This window comes from Otolemur garnettii, unplaced genomic scaffold (assembly GCF_000181295.1).
Source record: "Otolemur garnettii isolate 467f Iridium unplaced genomic scaffold, OtoGar3 scaffold00357, whole genome shotgun sequence".
Classification (NCBI taxonomy): Eukaryota; Metazoa; Chordata; class Mammalia; order Primates; family Galagidae; genus Otolemur; species Otolemur garnettii.
In genome coordinates, this window is record NW_003852752.1 from 45,651 (window position 1) to 69,904 (window position 24,254).

The following is a 24,254-nucleotide window of genomic DNA, read 5'->3' on the forward strand; positions in this document are numbered from 1 at the left end:
TTTCCCTTCAATTAACCAGAACACCTTACTTTACAAGCATATTGATTAATTAATATTTGTATTTAAATTTATAACCAAATATAGGTAGTTTTGCCTTAAATAATAAGACTGGTTCAAAATATTATACTCTACAAAATATTCATACTTCTCTAAATTACTAACATGTGACCAAAGAAATCCACACAGTTGATGCCCAAGATAAAAATCCTCAGTGTGTTAAGACAGGAGTTGGTAATGGGAGCTGAGAAGGTGAAGAAAAGAAACAGGGAGTATTGCCAAGTAGTGAATAGGCAAGAAATTTTGGAATGGACCAAAAATGGATCTTTTATACTGTAAATTAAAATAGAACATCGATACGATACCAAACTGAACTTCAAGGAAACATTTCATTGAGTTGAAAGGTCAGTGGGCATTACACATATTATTTAATAAGAAGGCACTGTACCATGTGATACATGAAATGACTACTCCAGAAACTACGAAATTGACTAAAACACAAAACGTGTTTTTTTTTTTTTTAATGAGACAGAAACAGAGGAATTTCAGAAGTTTACCCAAAGCAATGATGCTATACGCAAAGCACATAAGGGACATTTTGCTAATAACAGCCTAGTTTTGAAACTTAAGTTTTAATTTTGAGGCATATATACTGTTTAAATTCAAAATACACTAACTATGAAAAGGGTATAGCATGATATACAAACACCATAATTAACAATTGTCACACTTGCCTCTTCAAAGTGAGTATTTTCTATTGCAATTATTGCCATTTTCACAAACTACCTGTTACATATTTAAACCATTGTTTATCTAAGACTCCAAATGTTCAAACAGCATAAAACTCCTAGTGGCAAGTAGTCACCTAATCAAGACAACACAAATAAGGAGAGTGTAAACGGATGCAGAAGATACATCGTTTTTAATGTGTTTTTTCAATAAACTTGGACAGATTTTCGAGTTTACTTAACCACACCTAAGGAAAAAAAAAGGGAAATTATTTGCCACTGCTATAGCCATGCCATTGGGATCTATTGCACCTCTGATACCAGCCTTATACACAACCTAAGAAAGCACAGATAGACAAAAGAATAAGCACCGAATACGTGCAATAAATACATTCCAAGAATAAAAAAAGTGTGAAGGAAAGGAGTTCCTTGTCAATAGCAACTGTTCTACAGAGTCAAAATGGAGAAACCTTTGAGTCCCTTTCCCTCCGTTCCCTAGCCTCATAGTCTCCCCGTCTGGCTCCCGTTTCCTCTTCTCTCTCCTTTCCCCCGTTCAGCCCTCCCCTCATCTCCCTCTCTTTTTGAGCAGTTATTTATGGAGCAACCATGCGACGCACCACTCACCTGTCGTCGTTTTGCCATCCTTGGTCTCCTAACAGCAAATCTCGAAACCGGTACCTGGGAGGCAGAGGGGGCACTTCGCTCTCCAAATCAACCATCCTTCCTCAAAGAGTGGGAAACATCAAACAGCGAATGGAGGAGAGGAAGGCGAAAGAAAGAAAATATTGCGGAGTGGAGGGAGAGAACTAATAAAATGCTGGGGCCAAGCCAGGGGCGGGAGAAGGGGAAGGGGCCTGGGGTGGGGGGAGGGGGTCGGCTTTGAGCCGGAAGCTGAGGCTCTAAGGGGGACGGCTCCTCTCTCCTGAGGGTGTGATGGGGATGATGCAAACCAAGCCCAGGAGCAAAAGTCTGGCTCTGACTAGAATCAACGCTGCCAAGGAACCGCCCCCAGCCTCGGCACCGCCTCTGGTACCCAGGGCTGGGGGGGAGGCGGGAATAAAAAGTTACTTCGCCGAAAAAAACTCAGGGTGCCTAGAAAGAGGGGAGGGGGTGGGAGTGAGAGCCACGTGACGGTAAAGCACTTTCCTGAAAGGCAGGTAAAGGATCCTCCCCGAGGGCTGCCCGGCGGCCGCAGTTCCCTCGGACGCGCGGCGCGAGCGGGGGCGGTGGGTTTGGGCTCCAGACGCTGCCCACGCCGCGCCGCTCGCACTCGCCCCTCGGCGCTGAAGCCCGAGGCCCAGCCAATGAGACTCCCCCTCATTAGCATAACACGGTGACGGCATGGGGGGTGCCTTGGGGACAACCAATGGGGGCGAGCTAATTAGTGGCTTTCCCGGGCTCCAGACCCTTCTCTGGGAGGAGGGGGCTCAGAATGCTCCGAGCGTTCCCGGGTGCAGCCGGCTCCCGCGCTTTGATCGCCTTCAGTTCGGGTGGGAGCGGTGAAGAATGCACGTTTCTGGAGAGGGAATCCCGCGCGCTCTCAGCCCGGGGAAAGTCCCATTTTTTTCTCACGTTCTGAAGGAAAGGAGGTATTTCCCTGAACTCAGGAAAAAATGAAGGGCCACCTTAGGCCGCTGAAGAGAAACACTGAGAAGCTAGGTGATGCCTGGCAAGGCACATGGAACGCATTGGAGAGTAAGTAGTGATAAGTTGGCGTTGCTGCTGTCGCTGCTTCTAGCAGTGCTGTGGGCTTCCAGGTGGCCTGGCCTCAGCCTTCAGCCCCCTTCTATCAGCAGTTCACGCGGCATGAAGTGCTGCTCTTGAGAACCCTGACACACAACCGCTAGTTCTGTTTTCACATAGTGTTTTTTCCTTCAAGAATCGGTTTCATCACATACAGACAGGATCCCCGTCACCCAGACTGGGCCTGAGAAGACAAAGGACGGGAGGACTGTATCACTGTCCCTGCCTTAAATAGGAGTCTCACAGGTTTGCTTGAAGAAGCAAGCTTAATTAAAAGAAAAAAAAAAAGAGATACAATGTGAGAGTCAATCAAAGCATCTAGAGAGTTCAAAATACCTGTGAGATAAACACACATTCATAGTGGGAGTCAGGGAGGACATTGTAAATGAACTGAACTTTCTATATTCATTTGCACCCAACGTAATAAGGGAAGGGAAAAAGTATGAAGCAAGCAGAGAGACACAAAGTACAAGTAGACACAAAGTGATTTTTAAAAATGTTTGACTATGTGGATAATAGTGATTAATTTGGTGTGATTCATTTTCACTGAAAGTCATGTAGTGGAGAGTTTATAAAGAAAATTAGAGGGCTCGGTACCTGTAGCTCAAGCGGCTAAGGCCCCAGCCACATACACCAGAGCTGGAGGGTTTGAATCTAGCCCTGGCCTACCAAACAACAGTGACAACTACAACCAAAAAATAGCCAGACGTTGTGGTAGGCGCCTGTAGTCCCAGCTACTTGGGAGGCTGAGGCAAGAGAATCGCTTAAGCCCAGGAGTTGGAGGTTGCTGTAAACTGTGACACCATGGCACTCTACCCATGGCGACAGTTTGAGGCTCTGTCTCAAAAAAAAAAAAAAAAAAGAAGGAAAGAAAAGAAAATTAGAGGCTGGGGTGGTAGCTCACACCTGTAATCCTAGCAATCTAGATGGCCAAGGTAGGAGGATCGCTTGAAGTCAGGTTGAAGCCAGGAGTCCGGACCAGCCTGTCTAGTGTTGTCGCTGATGCTGGTAGTCGGAGCTATTCAGGAGCTGGAAGCAAGAGGATCGCTTAAGTCCAGGAGTTTGAGGTTGCTGTGAGCTCATTGGGGGGGAGGGGGGGGAACAGAGAGATGGTGGAGGAGGAAAAAGAAAACTGGAAATAATAGAGATTTGCAGAAAATATAGACTCAAATAAAATACAATGAATAACTAAACCTGAGGAGTGATAGTTACACGTGAATAGTCACACCTTTAGTCTCTGTCTTCAAAGTTCTATTTCTTTTTTCTGGATCCATCTTAAATGACATACCCACCATTAAATCTCCTAATTCTTACAGCTATTTATGATGATTTCTTTCTTTGAACCCCTTCCTTTAAATCCTGCATACGCCTATGAAACTTTGGTTGTAGTGTTTATGACATCTCTTCCCCTGTCCTTGTGCCTTATTTTTCTAGCACAATGCCTTCCAAATAGCCATATCACAACAAATGTGTGTGGAGATGCATTAAAAGCTATTAAACCTTGGAAATTAATATTGTTCTACATTTACTTTAGCTCCAGAGTAATGTGTTTGTTTACGAAATCATTATTTAGCATAAACTTTTGTAATCACTTTGCCAAATGAGGAAGTTTTATTACTGCATTAGTTTATTCAGACAGAGAAAAAACAAGTAGGGATGGGGAAGGAGAGAAGGAAATATGATTTATATTTTAGAGCTTATCATCTCATATTAAAATGGGGTTCCAGGTTAATATTTATATTATTGTAGTCTGCCTTTATATATTTGGATGACTAAAAATATGAAATATTTACGTATCATAGCCAAGACACTAAAAAAAGCAAAAAATGGCTACTGATCGTTAGACTCCAGAAATGCTGAAGGTTAAAAGAAACCTGTGCACCTTTATTTACAACTTTGTGGCAATCTCAGTTGTTTGGCTTCTAAGTGCCAAGATAACACTTTGTTAGGTGAGAGCAAGGAGTATGTTAAAAAGAAAAAAATAAATAAGTAACCCCTGCTTAGCTAATAGTGTCACAGCCTAGCTATTAAGGATACAAATGGTACAAAGTTCCCTAACGTACTAAGCCAAAGCTGTTGGAAATCACTGCATTGATAATACATTGATTTTCTGTGTGACCTAAAATTGTTGACAAAGAAAATATCTTAAAATTCTAAATTTAAGAAAATTACATTAATGCAATATAAGAAAAATTCTTTGTCACTTTTAAAAGTCAGCAAAATTTGGGCGTTGGCACCTAAATTTATAATTGGAAGATCGTTTTGCTCTCCCTTATATTTTTTTCAGTTGTCAGTAGGCAGACATTTTATTTTTTGTCATTAATTTGGACTTTCACTTCTACCACCTGTCTTTCTGCACTTTTATTCATTTTTTTTCTTGTCATGTCATGTCACTCCCTGCTGCTAAAATATATTTTCCTCTTTCATACTTTTTACCTTGGTTTTCTTTTTTCATTGTGCTCTTTTGGTCTCCTACCTCATAGAGATTTTTTTTCTCTCAGTATGTGTGAAAGCTTTTGTTCTGCTATAACGTGAGATTCAATTTTTGGAAATAATTTTAAACTTGGTTCTAAACATTACAATTTTTTAGCTTACTCACTGGTATTATTAAATCCCCTAATCAACATCTACTATACTTAAGAACAAGAGAAGAGATTGCCCAAAAAATCCCTTCCAAAAGCTCCTGAATGATTATTCTCATGAGATAGAGAGTAAATGTTTAAAAAAGAGGATTAAGGAGGATGATTCTCTAGTTCTAGAAATTTTATTATCTTTTAGAAAACACATTTAAGTATATCTAATAATTTTTCTAATTCTTTCTAACAAAACAAAAAAAAAAACCTTTTTATAAAACTCTCTGATTTTCAGTACACTGATTGCTGATATGAATGTTTAAACATAAAAAGAAAAGATTCATTCCTATGGGTGAAGAATGATTTTATTAATAATTAACAAGCTATTGATACTTATCTCATGAATAATGAACATAGTCATACTCCTAGATAGGAATTTTTACCCAGAACTCAAAAAGTATGTGTACATCACATATATTATTTTTATGACAAACTTTCTCAAATTGTCAATGAACATATTTATGTAGACCTGTAACAACTACTTTAAAACGAAAATTAAAAATAAAAAAAACTATATGTTAGAAAGCCTACTTCATAGATAGATAGTCTGTGAAGGCAAACAATAAGATGATCAACATCCACTCAGATATCATCTCAGCATGAAGGTGGATGCATGTTCTACTGCTTTTTTTTAATAGAAATGTATTAAATGTCTACTATGAATTAAACTTCTCACAGTCTGATGAGTGAGGGGGGATAATTACAGGAGGATAGACAATCCAGCAGTTACAGTAGAATGTGGTGGATCTCAATGGTGACTAGTACTGGCTACTCTTTTGCTAAGGAGCACATAGAGGCATATAATTCCAGTTTTGGAAAATCAGGGAAGGCTTTATGGAAAGCCTAATATCTATACTCAAGAATAAAAAATGAATGGGTGAATAAGGTGGCAGCAGAAGCAAATAAAGTATATAAGTACAAATATAAATACAAAAAGCATAGAGGATTCTAGAAAATGACAAAGTATCATGAACTTGGATCTGGAATATGTATTTAAGTGGGCAGGGGAAAGAGAAAGAGGGAGAAAAAATAGCAAGAAGGTTGGCGCCTTTATTAAGGATCACATCTGAGAAGGCTTGTGTGTATTTACCACATCTATGAATTTGGGTTTTAACTTGGACACAATGATGAATCTCTTGAGGATATCATGAAGGTAAATGGCAAAGCCCAATTCAAGCTCCCTGTGGTGGCAGCATAGATAATTAATTAGTGAGGATAATAAGAATGGAAGTGGGGACATCATTTATGAGCTATACAGTATATTAGGAAAGATATACCAATTGTCTAAAATGAAGCAGTGGTTATAACACAGATGGAAAGGAGAGGACAGATTTATAGGAAATCAAGAAGACAAGACTTGATAATTGGGAGATTGTGAAGAATCAATGCTACTTGCCAGGTGGAGGATGAGTAAGTAGGTGGAGAGTATTTCTGTTGCATGAGATGGGAATATAGAAGTAGGTGCAAATGAGAAAATAATTACACTTTGAGCCATCTACAAAAGGTCAAATGGAGAATTTTAGAAGGTTCAAATAGGTCTGAATATCAGAAGCAAATACATTTCCAAACATAAAACTTGAAGCATCAATATATACATGTAGGTGGCAAGCTGAAACTGAAGAAGGATAAATATACCTGACTCTTACTCTGTGAGAGAAGAGGATGATGGAGACTGAACCCATGAGAGGTCTTAGGAAAAAGATGAATCAGAGAGGTGGGAACAAAGTCAAGTGGGAATTGGGGAATTCGACTTCTACCATCATAGGAGAAAGACTGTTTCTCTGTTTTCTTGATTAGTTTTGTCTTGACCTTTGATTCAAGCTCAAATAGAGTCTATCTACAGAAATAAAAATGTAACAAAACCTGTCCTACATTTTAAACATGTCTAGTTACATGAGCAGAATCACTTTTATTTCAACAACACTGAAAAGAAGAAGTGGTAGAAAGAAAATGAAAAACCAGAGTATCACAATTGAACCACAGATTCCACCTGAAAAACATAAGTGATAGAGTGGAAAGTCATTTGAAGATTTATGAAGATATTCCAATAATTAATACAACTTACTCCATACTTCCAGTATTTTTTTTGTCAGTCATTCTAAAAATAATATTTGTGGTCAAGGTGAAATATGTATGCAAACCTTGGAATGGATAACTATTAGGAGATAGTTAATGTTTTACTATTTTAATAGTAATATCCTCTGTCATCTTCCTTTTACTTCTTTCCATTTTTTCATAGCCCTCTCTACTCATACATGCTTTTCAGTATTACTCTTAATGATAACACAAATCACCTTCGTTTATCTGCTTCTAAATCTTCTTTATTGTAACTGAATTTTGAGGAAATAACATAGACCCAAAGGGGAAATCATTTAGTGTCAAATGCCATTTAGTAGCTGTGAAGTATGCTTCTTACAACAATCCAGATATCACACCTCCATTACTCTATCTACAACTATCTATAAAATGTACATCTTTTGGGGAGGAAAAAAAATCTCCGTCTAGTTTTGTGAACTCTGGTTTTCATCTTGGATCTTCCCATATTTTTGTTGGTAATGTTGCAAATTCTGCTCGTAGATAGATTAAAAGATGAACCCTTGCTCATAATCATCCTTCCACCCTAACCCCTGTCATCTCTGAATCTGCTAAAACAATAAATGACTACTACATCTTTGCATTTCTCACAATACTTGGCAGATCATCAATAATTGTTTAATGAGTGAGTGAGAAATTAAAAACAGTCAGTCCTACATATCTGCGTGTTTCCCATCAGTGGATTCAAGAAAACCTAAATCAAAAATAGAAAAAAAAAAAAAAAAAAATAGCAATACAACAATGGAAAATAACACAAATAAATATACTGTATGGCAACTATTTGCATAACATTTATATTGCATTAGGTATTGTAAATAATAGTATAGAAATAATTTAAAGTATATGCAAAGTACTTCATAGATTATATGCAAATATTATATCATTTATATAAGGAACTCAAAATACAAATTTTGCTATCTGCAGGGCCATCTGAAACCAATCTCCTGTGGACACCAAGGGACAGCTGTATTTCAATAAGGTAAGTCAGATCATTATTACTGTTGAAACATAAAAACATACAACTGGAAGTTAAATCTCGGTAAAAATAAAACTAGGAGGAGAAGAGGAGGATAGGTAAATTCACATCTATTGGGTGCAGCATACACTATCTGGGTGAGGGGTCACACTTATAACTCTCACTAGATCTGTAAAAAACCAAAGTATATAAATAAAGCATGTATACCCCTTAATATTTTGAAATTTAAAAAAGAAAAAACTTTAAAATGTCAATAATAGTAGGAAATAACAGTATAGATCAGTGGTTCTCAACCTGTGGGTCGCGACCCCTTGTTTACAATGAAAATACATTGTGGCATTAGGAATGTTGAGAACCACTGGTATAGATAATTATTATGTGTCAGGTGCAATGCTAGGAGATTTAGAGGAACTCCAAAAAATAAATAACATTGTCCTAATTTGAAATAGGAGAAAATTTAAGCTCAAAATATATCAGAAGAAGATGCTAGGTCAAGCATTAAATAGTTGATTTTCTAACTTCAAAGTACACGTCCTTCCCAACATATCTAAGAAAAAAATTCCATGTTGAGTTACTAGCAGATATTGATGTTTGCCAAGTGAGAATCTAAATCATAAATAAAACTATAAATGTTTCCTATTACCATCCTACTTATCCACTATGCTCCAGCCTTAACTTCCTTCAGTTGTGCCGTGATTAGAGGGATGGAACTTTCAACCTATCACCCAGCCTCCAGGGAGGGAATAGGGGCTGAAAATTGAGTTGGTCAACAGTGACCAGTGATGCAATCAGTCATTGCTAAGTAATGAAGCCTCCATAAAAACCCAACCAGGATGTGAGGCTATCTTTCAGTAGAAAGTATCAAATTGAGTTAAATTATAGGACCCCCAGTTGTTTGTTAAATAATTGATTGATTGTTGGTGAGGAGAAATCCCCCCACACATTTTGGTCAACAGAGGTAAAGCATCTTGTGTTGAGTGAGAGTATATAAAAATAGAAAGAAAAATTTTAAAAAACTCTTTTTTTCCAGATCTTTTTTTTTTCACCTAAAAGCTTTTTCATCCCTTTTCCCTAAACTGTTTTCCTCCATCTTCATGTGGCCACCTCATAACTTCAGTATCACCTAATCTGTCCTCCCTGATAGCCCAACACAGACATGCCACCCAGTCACTATTATAACAAATTTTTATACCACCAATGTTAATTTTATTTTTAAAATACCTGGCTTGGCGCCTGTGGCTCAAGCGGCTAAGGCACCAGCCACATACACCTAAGGTGGCGGGTTTGAATCCCCAGCCCGGGCCGCCAAACAACAATGATGGCTGCAAGCAAAAAATGGCCAGGCGTTGTGGCGGGCGCCTGTAGTCCCAGCTACTTGGGAGGCGGAGGCAGGAGACTCGCTTGAGCCCAGGAGTTGGAGGTTGCTGTGAGCTGTGATGCCATGGTACTCTACCCAGGGGGATAGCTTGAGGCTCCGCTCCAAAAAAAAAAAAAAAACCTATTACCTCTCTAATTTATGGCATTTCTTTATTATTCCCCCTGGCTCTTCCATTCCCACTATAATACAAGCTCCATAAGGCAGGGACCTTGTTTATCTGGAACAGCATCTCATACGTAGTATGCCCTCCAAAACAAACTTTGCTCAATGATCTAAAATAAGAATGAAGGGACAAAGAAAGAAAAAGAGATTTGGTGAAATAATCATCAAAATTTTAAAACTTCAATCTGAGAAGCCTGTATTACACTTACAGACATAGTTTTTAAATGTGTACATATACATGCACGTTCATGTGTCCTCTTTAAGTAAGGTATGCAAATTTAGAAAAGCCCCTTGTGAGAACCTTATATTGGGGTGTAAGAAGTCCTCTCTTACACGGGGTTTGTTTTGAGAAGTAGCACAATGCTTGAGAAAAAGAAAAAGATGTATGTGGCATGTTCTTAGCAATTGAAAGTTTTACTTCTATGTGAAATACTGGTTTTTATTTTTAATGAAGCTTTCTATTAAGAAACTTAATCTACAAAGAGGAAAACTGGGGATGATTCCTAAATTATGTCTATAATATATCAAAAACTTATTCAGTTACTATCCATCTAATCCAATATTAAAAATGACCTCAGATTCATTACTTTAAAATGTATCATAATTTGAGAATATTTTATACTGACAGGGTAGACATTTTTCTCATTTTGAAGATAATTAAACAGAAGCAAAGAAAGCTAAAGTGAATCACTTCTTAGCCATTTCAGCATAATTTATATGAAAATCAAATTTTCCTGATTATTTTTCAAGTCCCCTAAGCTATAACACAAGATAACAGTAGTTTTTATTGCAAATACCATGTCACAGACACAGTGCATGACAGCAAATCAGATTTTTAAATGTTACTTATTAGTGGTAAATTAGAAAAATCTCATTTTTGTATACAATATGCTACATATACATATATACATATATATATATATATATATCTCAAGAGTGTTGGTTCACTGTATATGTATCCATAAGATCTTGGCATTCACATACTTTCTTTACCCCCAAATTTATGTTGTAAATATTAATTATATCAACGTTATATACCAAATTTGGATTCTTATATATTTTCAGGCAACTCACTTCTTCAAGATATTAACAGTTCTCATTATCACATTGACTTGTACAGTTTGTGTATACAAATTATAAAAAGTTGGAGTGTTTACTGGAAAACTTTTTGTTTTATAAAAATAAGACACAAAAAAATAAAAATAGTGATTGCCAAGGTATTGACTACTCACACTTATAGATTGAAGAAACATAATTGATTACTCACACTTAGAGATTGAAGAAAGGGAGAGGGTCAGTAAGTATGGCCATAAGCAGCAACTATTACGCCTCATATGAAGTTTATGTATTCAGTCATCAGAAAAAGAATTAAATATTAGAACATGAAATGGTAGAGATACTTCAGGGAAGAGGTTAATATCTAACAGATCATATATTATTAGTTATTTCACGTCTGTTTAGCTATCTGAGATTTGACTGCTTCATTCACTATGCACATCTATTATTTGAGGGGAGTGAGTCAATGTACATACATCTTTTTCAATGTAAATATTATCTTTGCAACCCACATCATTGAGGAGTACAATTGTATCCTATCTTTTACAGACATATGCACACTTGTGTGCACACATGCACACATACACACACACAAAAATCTTAGAAAATCTTCTCTAGCAGCTACATCAATTAGGCTCAGAATTCCAGGCATAACTTTGTCTAATACCTAACCCTCCTCTTTATTTCTCTCCACACCTGCTCTCATTACCTCCCCAGTCCATCTCGCTTCCCTGGCTCACTTCAGCCAACTATCAGAAGGAGTTGTTTGGTGATCACATATACTACTACTAAATCTGGATGACATGGATTTAAATACTGAAACTGTATTTATTAGTTTCTTGACCTTGAATAATTTACTCAATGTACTTCATTTTCCCCATCTACAAAATGGAAGAGAGTACTCATTTTAGGAATCAAAACACTAATACATCTAAATATTTTTAAATCGTGCTTGCCACATGGTTTAATATTGTAATTATGTGTGTTTTTCAAAATGTAGTCATCCACAATTTTAGTATTCTTTTTCTTAATGTAAACTCATCTTTGCTGTTTAGCAACTAATGAATTTAATTATGCTTTTCAAATTGTACACAACTGGTTGAACAGCTTTGATTACCTCTGAAGTGATAAACTAAAGGATGCAACCTCGAAGCAATTGAAACTACATAAATGTACTCAAGTTAAAAAGAAAAAAAATAATTCTGCCTGCCCAGAGATTCTTCTGAACTCTCCTGGAAATAATAAATATGGATAATCAGAAAAGTACCTTATATATTCTTCAGTTTGAAGCCAGATCATGTAGGCATTTAAAATTAAAACAAGCATCTTGAATTATATTCACATGCACAGCAAAATAAAAAAAATATATGTACCATATTGAGTTCAGATGCAGCAAGCTGAACATGTGCTACAGAGCTAAATGAGTAATGCAATTTTTACACTGGTTCCACGCAAACTTTACGGTTGCAGAAAATAAGGATATGACAAAAAAGCAATCTGGAAATGTCATAGCCAAATCAATAATAAAGAGAAAAAGTCCACCACCTCCTACTCAAATATCAATACAAAATACATTGAAATACTGATTAGTATGCAGAAATGAAGGGTAGGATATTTAAGAATATTAGGACTAACATTTTTGACAAGGCATTCACCCAGATTAGGAAACAGAAATTTAAAAAGCAATTCCAATTTGTCCCTTGCACTTTTTATTTTCTTTCTTCCTGCCTACAAGCCTATGAGCTCACTTGGACTTAAGCCCTGGGAAAAACACCAAGTTGCACAGTGTGGTACAAAAATGCTAAATGCCATTAGAAGTTAATGACCTGACAGCCAAAAAGTGAGTTTTCAACTAATTTCCTGGATCAGGAATAGATTATTTTCCTAGTAGTTGACTACCAAATTCTTCATGGATGTGATTATTCTTCAGTTTATCTGTTTTATTCAGGTAATCTTTCAAAAATATTTTATCCATAGATCAATTAAACTAGAACATGGGCCAAATAAGGCCAAAATTGTGAATCTAATAAAACAAATAGCTTTATTTTTAAATTTCCCATCAATTGTTCTTCCTTTTTCTTGTATTACTAAAAATCCCTGCTAAGGATCAGCTCCTGATAACCTCAACAACAGAAGAAGGACTGACTCCAAGTTCCTAGGAGAAACTTGGTCATGCTTAAGGGAGAAAATATAGATTCTCAAATCATAATCCTTAAGTAACAAAAATATCCATATTAAAGATATTGCAGAAACTGCATTTAACTCTGAAAGAATAGCCAAGTTAAAAAGTCAAGTCAAAAATGAAATGAGAACGCCCAATACCAGGGGAAGATTCTAAGAACTAGACCCAGGTAGGCAGAGCAAGAGGAGTCAGAAGAAAAAGGACAACAAAAAGCATGAAGGCAAATGTGATGTTTCCAAATTAGCAGATTGCTGCTTCTCAGACAAGGAGATTTTGCCACTTTTCATAAGGACTAGGGACCAAAATGTTTTGGTATATTACTTAGGTTGTTCTTGATTTTAAGTAACTGAATACTTGCTTTACAATTTCATAAAAAATTAAATCTATTATCTCACATATGGAAAAATTCTGAGGTAGGGCAGCTCTAGCTAAGGCTTGGCATAGTGACCTAAGAATGCCTCTATATCGCATTACCCTGCCTTCTGCATCCTCCCTGTGATGTCAAGATAGCTGTCAGAAGCTCTGAAGATTAATTTACTGAGTTCCAAGAGAAAAAAGAATACCTTTAAATCTATGATTCCCAGGAAAATGTGGACCTATAACAGTAAATCTCCCAAGTCTTTGGTTTCCCGATCTATAACTAAAGAATAAAAATCATGAAATAGTCCAGTCTGTATAGTTTGTCTTTGTCTATTGTCTAATCCTTTTCAGAGGAAGACAAAATGTAAAATAGAATGGACTTCAGAAACTGCACATATGGCACTTAAAGTAGACATGTAAAGCCTACTCTGAGATCATATTGCAAACAAGATACTGAGATAAATCCCAGTTTATCATATTGGACTTCACTTTTGCTCTACCAACATCCTGTTCATATATATAAAAGTCCTCTGCTTTTCATTTGATCATGGTGAGATTCTACCACACACTCCTACACACCCACATGAGCATGTGATCCAGGTTGGGTCAGACAGTATGGGTAATGGGAAAGAGAAATATTTAATGTATGGATCTCAGGGAAGAGAAAGTCTTTCTGCCTGGTTTCTAATTAGGGGCCACGTGTGTCCTTATTGCTAACAATTTGGAAATAATTAGGACTTCACAGCAATAATTTAAAAATTATTTTTTAAACTTTTGGAATTTTTCCTCTGGACATGACTAAATTAAGCATCCCTCCTAGAATACCTAGTCATAGTAATCCCAAGTTCTCTTTTGCCAAAGATAGCTTGAAATGAATTGTTATCATTTGTACCTGAAAAAAAATCCCTAAAAAAATATGACAATCTCCTCAATAGTCCTATGAAAAATTACTAGTCATTTTTGGCCCAATGCTAGAATATTTTCTTAGTAAAACCAAGTAGAGTAACAACTTTATAATTTTTTTTTCAGCAAATTCCATTGTTGTTCATATGTTAATTTTCTAGTCGCTGACATGAACTAATATTCCACATTTAGATTCCAAATTTTACATTCTTCAGTAATTACATACCCACTGCAAATCATCAGACCACCTGACCCCATAGAAAAATAAAATATTTTATAGTAATAGCAGCCTTTCATAGATAAGCAATTAAAAAGGTTTGCTGACCAATGTTTTATCCAATTTTAACATTTTACATTATTTTAAATGCATGAATTGAGCATTCTTTATACTTTTGCAATTTTATCCATAATTTTCTTTCATGCCAACGCAAACAGCAATCATCTATAAGAAAAATATAGACTGCAATATTATCAATTAGACTAGGACACGTCCACACCCCATATCACAAACTTTAAGTAAAAATTTTTAGAAAATTTTATTGGGACTAAAACGGGAAAAAGTATCAAGAACAAGGGCAAGCTCTTTAAGACCCTTTAAAAAATAAGGAGGGCCCTCTTAGATGGCACAGCTCTGAAATGAACAAAGGTACCTTACATGGAAAGTGTAAATAGGATACAGGTGTTCTAAAGGAAGATTGAGGAATGAGGGAGACTGAATAAGAGACTGCATAGATATGCCATCTTTTCAGAAAGCAGTCGAGAGGAGAGTACATAAACCATGATCACCAGGTGATAGCTAGTGAAAGCCTGCTGAAAATAAATTAGCGGATGCTAAATATGCCATAGGCACCTGGAACATAGGGCTTCACTGTGAAAACTCTTAAGACTCTGCTCAGCAGACATGAGAAAAGTATGAGTGGAGACTTTTACAGAGGAGATGACAAAGCAAAGATGATAAAGATGTGGCCTACATGTTCACTGCTTCAGGTTATATCTCTCACTCTTATTTTTTTTTTCATCACGTGTTTAAACCAGATACATGTACCCCATTCAAAATTAGTAAGAATCCAAAAGAAAGTTGCATGGATAACATACTCAGAGACAAAAAATAGATACAGTGTAAGAAGATAAGCAAAGTAAATAGATAAGCGATGTAAGAAGAAAAAGAGAGGTTAAAATGGAGGATGGACAATTAAGTTGCAAATTCTTCCTAGAAAAAGTGCTACACACCTCATTGCTGAATACCACTATGGTCACCTTCAAAGTACTCCCCTGGGGTGTCTAGTGACCATAGTGATAATCAGCAATGAGGTATGCATCACATTTTCTTGGATGAGTTTGCAAAGTTACTTGTCTGACTTCGTATCGGAAATATAAGACATTTCAGTATGTCGACCATATAAACAATTACAGGTGTGAATCCTCATTAAAAAAAAAGAATATCAAAAAATTATCATAAAAGGAGAACAAAAAGGCTCATAAGTATATGACATATAAGCAGAGATGTTTACACGCATTAGTAATTGAACAAACACAAATTTTAAAATAGTGAGATATAAGGATATAAAAACCTTTGTGTACTGTTTAGGAATACAGTCTGGTATAGCCATTCCAGAGAAAAATCCACTAGTATCAAATCGTATTTGGTATACATAAACTTTTGGGACCAGAAATACAGCTCTAAAAACATACCAAGGGACATCTTCATAATCATCCCTAAGGACACATCTATAAAGGAACACATTGCATTCCTGTGGTGGTAGGAAGAAATTGAAGAAATTCAAGTAAATTTCACTGAAGGTATAGACAAGATACTTGTGAGAGGTATAAATTATAGAAAACTGTGCAGCTATACACATACACATACCCTACATGCCTATATATATAGTAAAATATATATACACACTATATATAGCAATATGCATGTACATATGAAAATATATTTAAACATAATACAGAACAAAAATAAATAAGAACAAAAAAGTGAAATACAGATTTAGATTTTGGAGAGATATGCTTAAAAATGTTTGCACAGTGAGTACTTTCATGTGTTTGGCACTTGGTAGGAAGGAAAGAAGAATAGGAGAGGGAGTGGCAATAGAGGGAATATATAAAAAAAATTGTAACAAGTAAGATTCTTTTGAACTGAATAGTATGATCATCTCAACTTACTGCTTCTGGAGCTAAATTCATTCATAATAAATAATAAATTAAAAATAATAACAAAAAACCAATGCTTTTGAAAACACTGAATTTCAAAGATGGATAAGGAATTCTAGAAAAATAATGTTCTATTTCTGAAGCAGAGGTAGCCTTATTTTATAGAAATACCCATATATATGTTATAAAAAATTGCTTGAATGTAGTAAATATTGAAAAATAAATTAAAAGGAAATGAGAAAAATCTATACATCTCAGGATGTGAGCATAGAAAAAAAGCTGTGGCATAGCATAAGAAGGTTAAATATGTGCTGGGGACTGCACTGTTGGTGTTATCTACAAAATTCATGTTGATAGCCTTCCCCGCAAAGGGAGGGCAGTAGAAGGTGGGGTCTTCAAAAAGATATTATAATTAGATCATCAGGGTGGATTCACTGTGATGAGATTGTGCTCTTAAGAGAGGAGACTACAGAACCTGCTGCTGCCATGGTGTCTCTCCCCACTCCCACCCCACAAACAAGAGGTAAGGACATGGTAAGAGACAACAGTCTCTGCACCTATAAGAGGACCCTCTCCAAGAACTCAGACATTCTGGCACCCTGATCTTAGACATTGAACCTCCAGAATTGTGAGAAATAAATGTTGTTTAATCCAGAGCAATAAGTTACCTCAAACTACAATGCCTTACTACAGTCCTACAAAAAATTGCTAAAATGTAAAAAATCAGCCAAAACTGCACTTTAAGAAGGATCTGGAGAAACTATAAACTCATAAATGGCTGGTGGGAGTTGACACTATCAAATTAATCTAGAGAACTCTTTGGCAGAATCTATTAAATCTGAACACATACACACCCTACAACCTAGCAATTCTGTCCCTAGGTATATACTTTAAAAATATATAGACATGGTTGTGGAAGCACTGAAGGCTGATTTCTGAGCTTTGCTGCTCTTGGGGTTGTGGCTTCCTGGGTGGAAAGGCCCATCCACTGCCCTTCTCTGTTGGCCAGGCAGCTCTGGGAGAATGAAAATGAGGTCCATTTCTTCTCCTCTGAAAAAGGGATTCCCAAGTCTCGTGAACCATCATTTTAATTTGAGACTCTCCTGGCCTCCTGAGGACCCTCCAAGTCCCATGTAAGTTTTTTGCTCACATCACTCTGAAGTCTTCCTATTGTGAGCCCTCACTTCTAAAGGTGGGAAAGACTAAGAGTTTTTCTAAATGGTTTGTTTTCAGAAGAATTGGTGACAAGGGTTTTCTGAAGATAAAGGTTCTCCAGGAATAGAAGAGGCAGAAGGAGACCAGTTATGTGATCAGTGCAGGATTCGAGATATCTTCTTCAATTTTATCCAACAAATGCTGCTATTCTTATTGGTGTAAGACAAAGAGACTTGCTTTGTCTTACAAGTAGACAAAGTAACTGTTTCTTAAGGGTTTTGAGGTGAATGGATCATGGAGAAAGGAACCATTTAATATTCCCAAGGAAAAAAAGAAGAGTTAATTTTGAGGGAAGAGCAGGAAATGTTAGTGAAAAAAAAATAAGATCAAGGAGGGAGAGATGAAGCTGGGTGAGGAGAGGATGACCTCACTGTGAGAAGAAAGTTTCAGGACAGCATAAAGAAAAGGACGTGCAGAGCAAGGGAGACACAGAGTGAAAAAAAGTGATAAGTGGCCAAGGAGCTGGCGAGAGATACCTGGGAGACCTAGCTCTTGTCTTTCCCAGTGGAAAGAGCCTCCAGGTGCGTTGGATGGTGAAATGAATGTCTCTATAAACCTTCATACAGGAGAAAAGAACAACTATCTTTTGCTAGGAAGAGACTTCTCTTGTAAAAAATGTATCAGTTCACTTGCCAGGAGGTTTTCAGGCTAAGATCTCAAAATCTTTTTGTAGATTGTTCTAATTTTGTGCTGCTCTGTGTCCAAGGAAAACAGAAATACAATATCAAGAAGTTCTAATTCTCACCAAATGCATTTTCAGAAATTACTTAGACTCTTTCAAATGCAATTCCACAGTTTTTGTTCATTATATTTTCTTATTGTTATAAATATTTTCCCAAGGGTTTTATGCAAATGAAGACTTCTTACCTCTAAACATTTAGAAAATCAGTTAGACTTATAGGTGGGCAGCTGAGCCTATAAACCCAGGAGACAACTGAATTAACTGATGCCTAGAATTGCTTAGGTTTCAGCCAGAAGCAAATTTTTACTTCATTATCTTAGAAATATCCTTATAGGCATGTACATATTGACTGAGAGAGCCTTAACATTACCCTTGGTTTGACTAAACTTGAACAGAGTTCTTCCTGAATATTGGTCCTTGGATTCTCTTGGTTTCCACTTAGTTGAGAAAACTTGAAATTGTAAATTCTTTCTTTGAAATGTATATAAATATTCTCTTATCCTCCTGTCAGTTTTACAATCCAGGAAATACATTTCTCAAGAACCTGGGAACCATCTCTTTAAAATGCAAAACTCAAAGGAAAAGGTATCCCTATCTCTCAGTCCTTTAGGAGGCTACCTTAGATGAACATCAGTTAGCAAGCAGAGATGGTCTAATCATAGATAAAAACTTCTGCAAACTCAGGAGCAACTCAACAAGCTGGACACAACCCATTGATCATACTGGCTGTCAATGTTGTCTCGTACTTTTCTACTAGCTCACATCAAGTATTTAAAAACTCTCCCACCTTTTGTTTCAGAGGAGTTGAGTTGTTCTCTCTCCCCTGTTGCAACAGTCTTGAATAAAGTCTCCCTTGTCTGTTTAACTCTAGTGTAATATTAGCCTGGACAATATATAACAATGGGTGGATTTTTTTGTTTTTATTTTGTGTTATATCAGAATATTATGGGGGTATAAATATTTTCATTACATGAGTTGCTTTTGCATAGCTTGAGTCTACATTATGTGTGCCCACCACCCGGATAGTCTGTATCATACTCCTTAGGTATGAACTTTGGATTTAATATTAGCTCATATGCAGAGGGTTGGACTGAAAAATGTCTTCGTTCATAGCACATCATCATCACGGTGCATCAAAAGGTTTCATTCTTGTTTCACTGGTTTCCTTTTAAACCCATAGTCTACTTTCTTGCCTATAGGCACTTATATGCCCTCTTGAATTGTTTTTATGAGTGGTTATATTTTTGAAAGAACAACAAAACTGAGATTACCATACAGACACTAGAAAATAAGAGTAAATTATAAATATTTAACATTGATATGTTTGTCTAGAAAATCCAAGAGACTCTAAAAATAAAACTCCCCCCAAAAACTCATAACCCAAATTTAATCATGAGGAAAACATCAGACCAACTGCAACTGAGGAACATTATTCTAAATACCTAATTAATATTCCTAAAAATTGTGAAGGTAACAAGGAAAGTCTAAAAACCCCACTGTACAGATAAGCATAGGGAGTGGTGATGACTCAATATAATGTGAAACCTCAAATGGGATTCTGGCCTAGAAAAAAAGATACTAGGTAAAAACCAAAAAAAAATCCTGTAAAGCATGGAGTTTAATTAATTGTAAGGTATTAATATTTTTCATTAATTGTGAAAAATATATGATAGTAATATTTGTATTAATAATATGTTAATGATAGGAGAATCAGTATGAGGTATTCAGGGGTTCTCTATATTATCTTTGCAACATTTGGAAATTGAAAACTATGCTAAAGTAAAAAGTCTATTAAAAATTTAACACAAGAAAAAAAATTTAACACAAGGAGAAATTAAAATATGAATATTCTTCTGTCTATTAAAGAAATGTACTTCATAATTAAAACCAATTAAAAGCTTTCTACCAGAAAGAAAAATGTAGTGTAGTAGAAGTTCATAAAAACTAGCCTGCTGACCACTTACCATTTTTCTCCAAATGTAATGTGTCTTTTCTATGGTGAAATGGAAAGATAGATTATACCATTATTTATGTTCCTTTTCTACTCTGTGCTGCACCTCATTGGTATATTTATGTGCGTCCCTTTGTTTTACCATAGGTTCCCTAAGTCAGGAACTATTATTAATTTTTCTCTACATAACCAGTGCTCAGCAAACATAAGTGTATGTAGTTGCCAAAATATGCTCATGGAGATTGAGGATCTAGAAGAAAAAGAGCTAAATATGAAGTATGGGAATACCATTAGAGAAAAAACAACAAGAAGACAAAATAATGAAAGGGTCATAGCTCAACAAGACTAGCGAGCAGTGGGGGGGGCAGAGCCAAGACAGCAGACTGCAGCCAGCTTTTTACAGAAGCTCCCATCCAGAAGGAGGCTTAAAGGGCAGAATTTTAGCAAGGGAGCTGATGGTTTGGAGCACAGCCAAGAGAGAAGATTGAAGAGCTCACTTCAACCTTCCTGAGGTGAGCTGCATCCCCCAAAATACAATCAAAAGGTACAAAATCCACCATCAAGCGGACAGGAGTCCCCTCCCCCACAACAAGGGCTCACAGTTTACTCCATGCAACCAAGCAAGCAGAGTTCAAACTTCCTCCCACTTTAACTCTATCCCATGGGAGAGATCCCCTAAAAACTGGACCTACTGGCATGCCTACCCCTGCTGGCATACCACAGCACCCTCCTGCCAGGCATAAAACTGTAAAACTGTATTAAACTGTATATAGTCCCTACCTCCAAAATTGAACTCTGACCTACTGGCATGCCTACCCCTGCTGGCATGCCATGGCACCCTCCTGCCACGCATAAAACTGTAAAACTGTATTAAACTGTATGTAGTCCCGACCTGCAACATTGAACTCTGAGGATTCCCCACCCACCCACCCTGAGGTCTGGAGGTTTCTTACCTATGGAGTCCAGATTCTTGGGCATCTCCTTGAGGGAAATGGAGGGGGAAAGGGCTGGTGCTACTCTGTGCTGACTGTGGCACAGGTGTGAGGAGAAGAAAGTTGGCTCAGAGGAAGCCATACAGCAACAGTGGCATCCTGAGCTGCGAACTGATGCCATTTCAGACAGGCAAGCCCCATCTCTCTGGGCAACTAGAGGTTCTGGACAGCAGCCACAGGTGGAACAGACTTGGTAACTTTCGTAAGTAAAGAGAACATTAGCACCAGCCCTCAGGGGAATACAGCTGAGACAAAGGCAGTGGGTGGGCAGAGGTTGGAATTGACACCTAAGTGTAGACCCTGATTGCTTGTTGCCTAGAGCTGAGTTCCTCACCAGCTCTAGCAGCCTCTGACTTGCAGAAGAATTTAGACAGGACAGAAGGAGTGAGGCTGGAATGTCAAGAACTTTCAAAGCCTAAATTCTTCCCCTGTTGGATTGGACTCAGATTTCCCAGCGAGCACCTTGCCCTCAGGGAAATGCTGAGATAAAGGCAGTGGGCAGGCAGAGGCAGGGATTGACACCTGAGTGTAAACTAATTGTTTGCTGCTGAGGGCTGCGTTCCTCATCAGCTCTAGCAGCCTCTGACTTGCAGAGGAATCTAGCCAGGACAGAAGCCTAATTTAAACACTCAAGGCCCCCCTGCTGAACTCAGATTTCCGGGCAATTTTGGCAGTCACAGACCCCAAGAGAAGTTGCCTACTGGAGTAAATAGGGTCACAGACCTAGGGGATTACGAGTGACTGGGCGCAAGGTGGGGAAGGAGGTACTGATCTTCCCAGACTAACCCATTTACTGGGTGGTTCCCTTTGCCCTCATGGAGCACTGGAGCAAGTTATATCTGAGCTGCGAGCAGACCACTCTTATCTAGCTGCCAGAGACTTTTGAACTCTTCCACCTGAAACTGGTGCTGACTGGGCCAAGGAATTGGACCCATTAAACCGGGCAGACCACGTAGGGACTATTCAAAGGGGCACCCAGGGTGTATGGTTGAAGGAAGGTTTGATTTTCCTTGCCCAATTGTTTGTGGGGGGCAGGGCAACTTAATTGCTGGTATTTCTGCACAGCAGAAACGTCAACCAAGAGTAACTGAATCACTAGGGTAGGACAGAAACCAGCTGAAAATAAGACAGAGCCACTTAGCCACACCACACCAAGCAGATCCCCAGTCTCTCAGGCCATAACACCGTACAGGTTCTTGACAAACCTCAAGGGGAAAAGTCAAACAGGGTAAAATAATCATGAGGCAGAATCAGCGGAAAAACTCCGGTAATATGAATAACCAGAATAGATCAACCCCCCAAGAAAGGATGTGGCTGGTAATATAAATAACCAGAGTAGGTCAAACCCCCCAAGAAAGGATGTGGCACACAAAACTGAAGATCCCGGCTCGGCGCATATGGCTCAACCGGCTAAGGCGCCAGCCACGTACACCTAGGGTGGCGGGTTCGAATCCCCAGCCCGGACCCGCCAAACAACAATGATGGCTGCAACCAAAAGATGGCCGGGCATTGTGGCGGGTGCCTGTGGTCCCAGCTACTTGGGAGGTGGAGGCAGGAGACTCGCTTGAGCCTGGGAGTTGGAGGTTGCTATGAGCTGTAATGCCACGGCACTCTACCCAGGGGGACAGCTTGAGGCTCTGTCTCAAAAAAAAAAAAAAAAAACCTGAAGATCCCCTTTATAAACAAATGGCTGAGATGTCAGAAATTGAATTCAGAATTTGGATTGCAAATAAGATTAATAGAATAGAGGCAAAGATAGAACTAGAAATTCAAGGAGCATTCCAAAAGTTCACTCAAGAATTCAACGAATACAAAGACAAAACCACCAAAGATTTTGAAACATTAAGGCAAGAGATTGCAGCCCTCAAAGATCTGAAAAATATGATAGAATCTCTTGGTAACAGAGTGCAGGAGGCTGAAGAAAGGATCTCAGACGTAGAAGACAAAGCTTCTGAAAATGTCCAAACATCCAAAGAGAATCAGAAATGGAAAGCAAAAATGGATCATTCTCTCACAGAGCTCTCACCTTATAGGAATCCCTGAAGGCCACGAAGTTGCTTTGCAAAACACAGAGGCTCTTCTTTATGAAATTATGAAAGAGAACTTTCCAGATCTGTCAAGAGATCCTGAAATTCAGATTGCAGACAGCTTCAGAACCCCAGCATGACTCAAACCGAATAAGACATCCCCCAGACACATCATAATTCACTTCACTAAAGTGAATATGAAAGAGAAAATCTTGAAAGCAGCGAGACGTAAGAAAACCATAACCTACAAGGGGAAGAATATTAGAATAACTGCAGACCTCTCTGCCGAAACCTTTCAGGAAAGAAGAGGGTGGTCATCGACATTTAATCTCTTAAAATGAAACAACTTTCAACCCAGGATCCTGTATCCAGCTAAACTGAGTTTCATTTATGATGGAGAAATTAAATACTTTCATGACATCCATGCATTGAAGAAATTTTCCATAACTAAATCAGCTCTCCAGGATATTCTCAGACCTATTCTCCATAATGACCAGTGCAATCCTCCAGCACAAAAGTAAACTCATTCAGAAACTTTTGATCAAATTCCAACTTCCACACTGACGAAAGGATTAAAAATGTCCGCTGGACTTCTGAACAACTTGATACCTAAAATTTTATCAGGCTTATCAATAATTTCAATCAATGTGAATGGCTTAAATTGTCCTCTAAAGAGGCACAGATTGGCTGATTGGATACAGAAACTTAGACCAGACATCTGTTGTATATAAGAATCTCATCTTACCTTAAAAGACAAATATAGGCTCAGGGTAAAGGGATGGTCATCTATATCCCAGGCTAATGGAAAGCAGAAAAATGCAGGTGTTGCAATTTTATTCGCAGATGCAATGGGTTTTAAACCAACAAAAGTAACCAAAGATAAAAATGGCCACTTTATATTTGTTAAGGGCAATACTCAACATGATGAGATCTCAATTATCAATATTTATGCACCCAATCAGAATGCATCTCAATTTATAAAAGAGACTCTAACTGGCATGAGCAACTTGATCTC

The 24,254-nt window shown here is 37.6% G+C and overlaps 2 long non-coding RNA genes across 2 annotated transcripts in view; one reads left to right on the forward strand and one right to left on the reverse strand.

Annotated features, from left to right (window-relative positions):
- Window positions 1-694: 694 nt before the first annotated feature.
- The window catches only part of LOC111722769, a 38,038-nt gene continuing 14,478 nt past the window's right edge, over window positions 695-24,254 (reverse strand). Inside the window, exons 2-5 of the long non-coding RNA XR_002771445.1 lie at window positions 3,375-3,497; window positions 2,132-2,652; window positions 1,350-1,445; window positions 695-973 (exon numbers count right to left, since the gene is read on the reverse strand). This is a non-coding gene — a long non-coding RNA (uncharacterized LOC111722769). The remainder of the gene's footprint in view (window positions 974-1,349; window positions 1,446-2,131; window positions 2,653-3,374; window positions 3,498-24,254) is intronic.
- The window catches only part of LOC111722770, a 29,675-nt gene continuing 7,780 nt past the window's right edge, over window positions 2,360-24,254 (forward strand). Inside the window, exons 1-2 of the long non-coding RNA XR_002771446.1 lie at window positions 2,360-2,420; window positions 8,120-8,174. This is a non-coding gene — a long non-coding RNA (uncharacterized LOC111722770). The remainder of the gene's footprint in view (window positions 2,421-8,119; window positions 8,175-24,254) is intronic.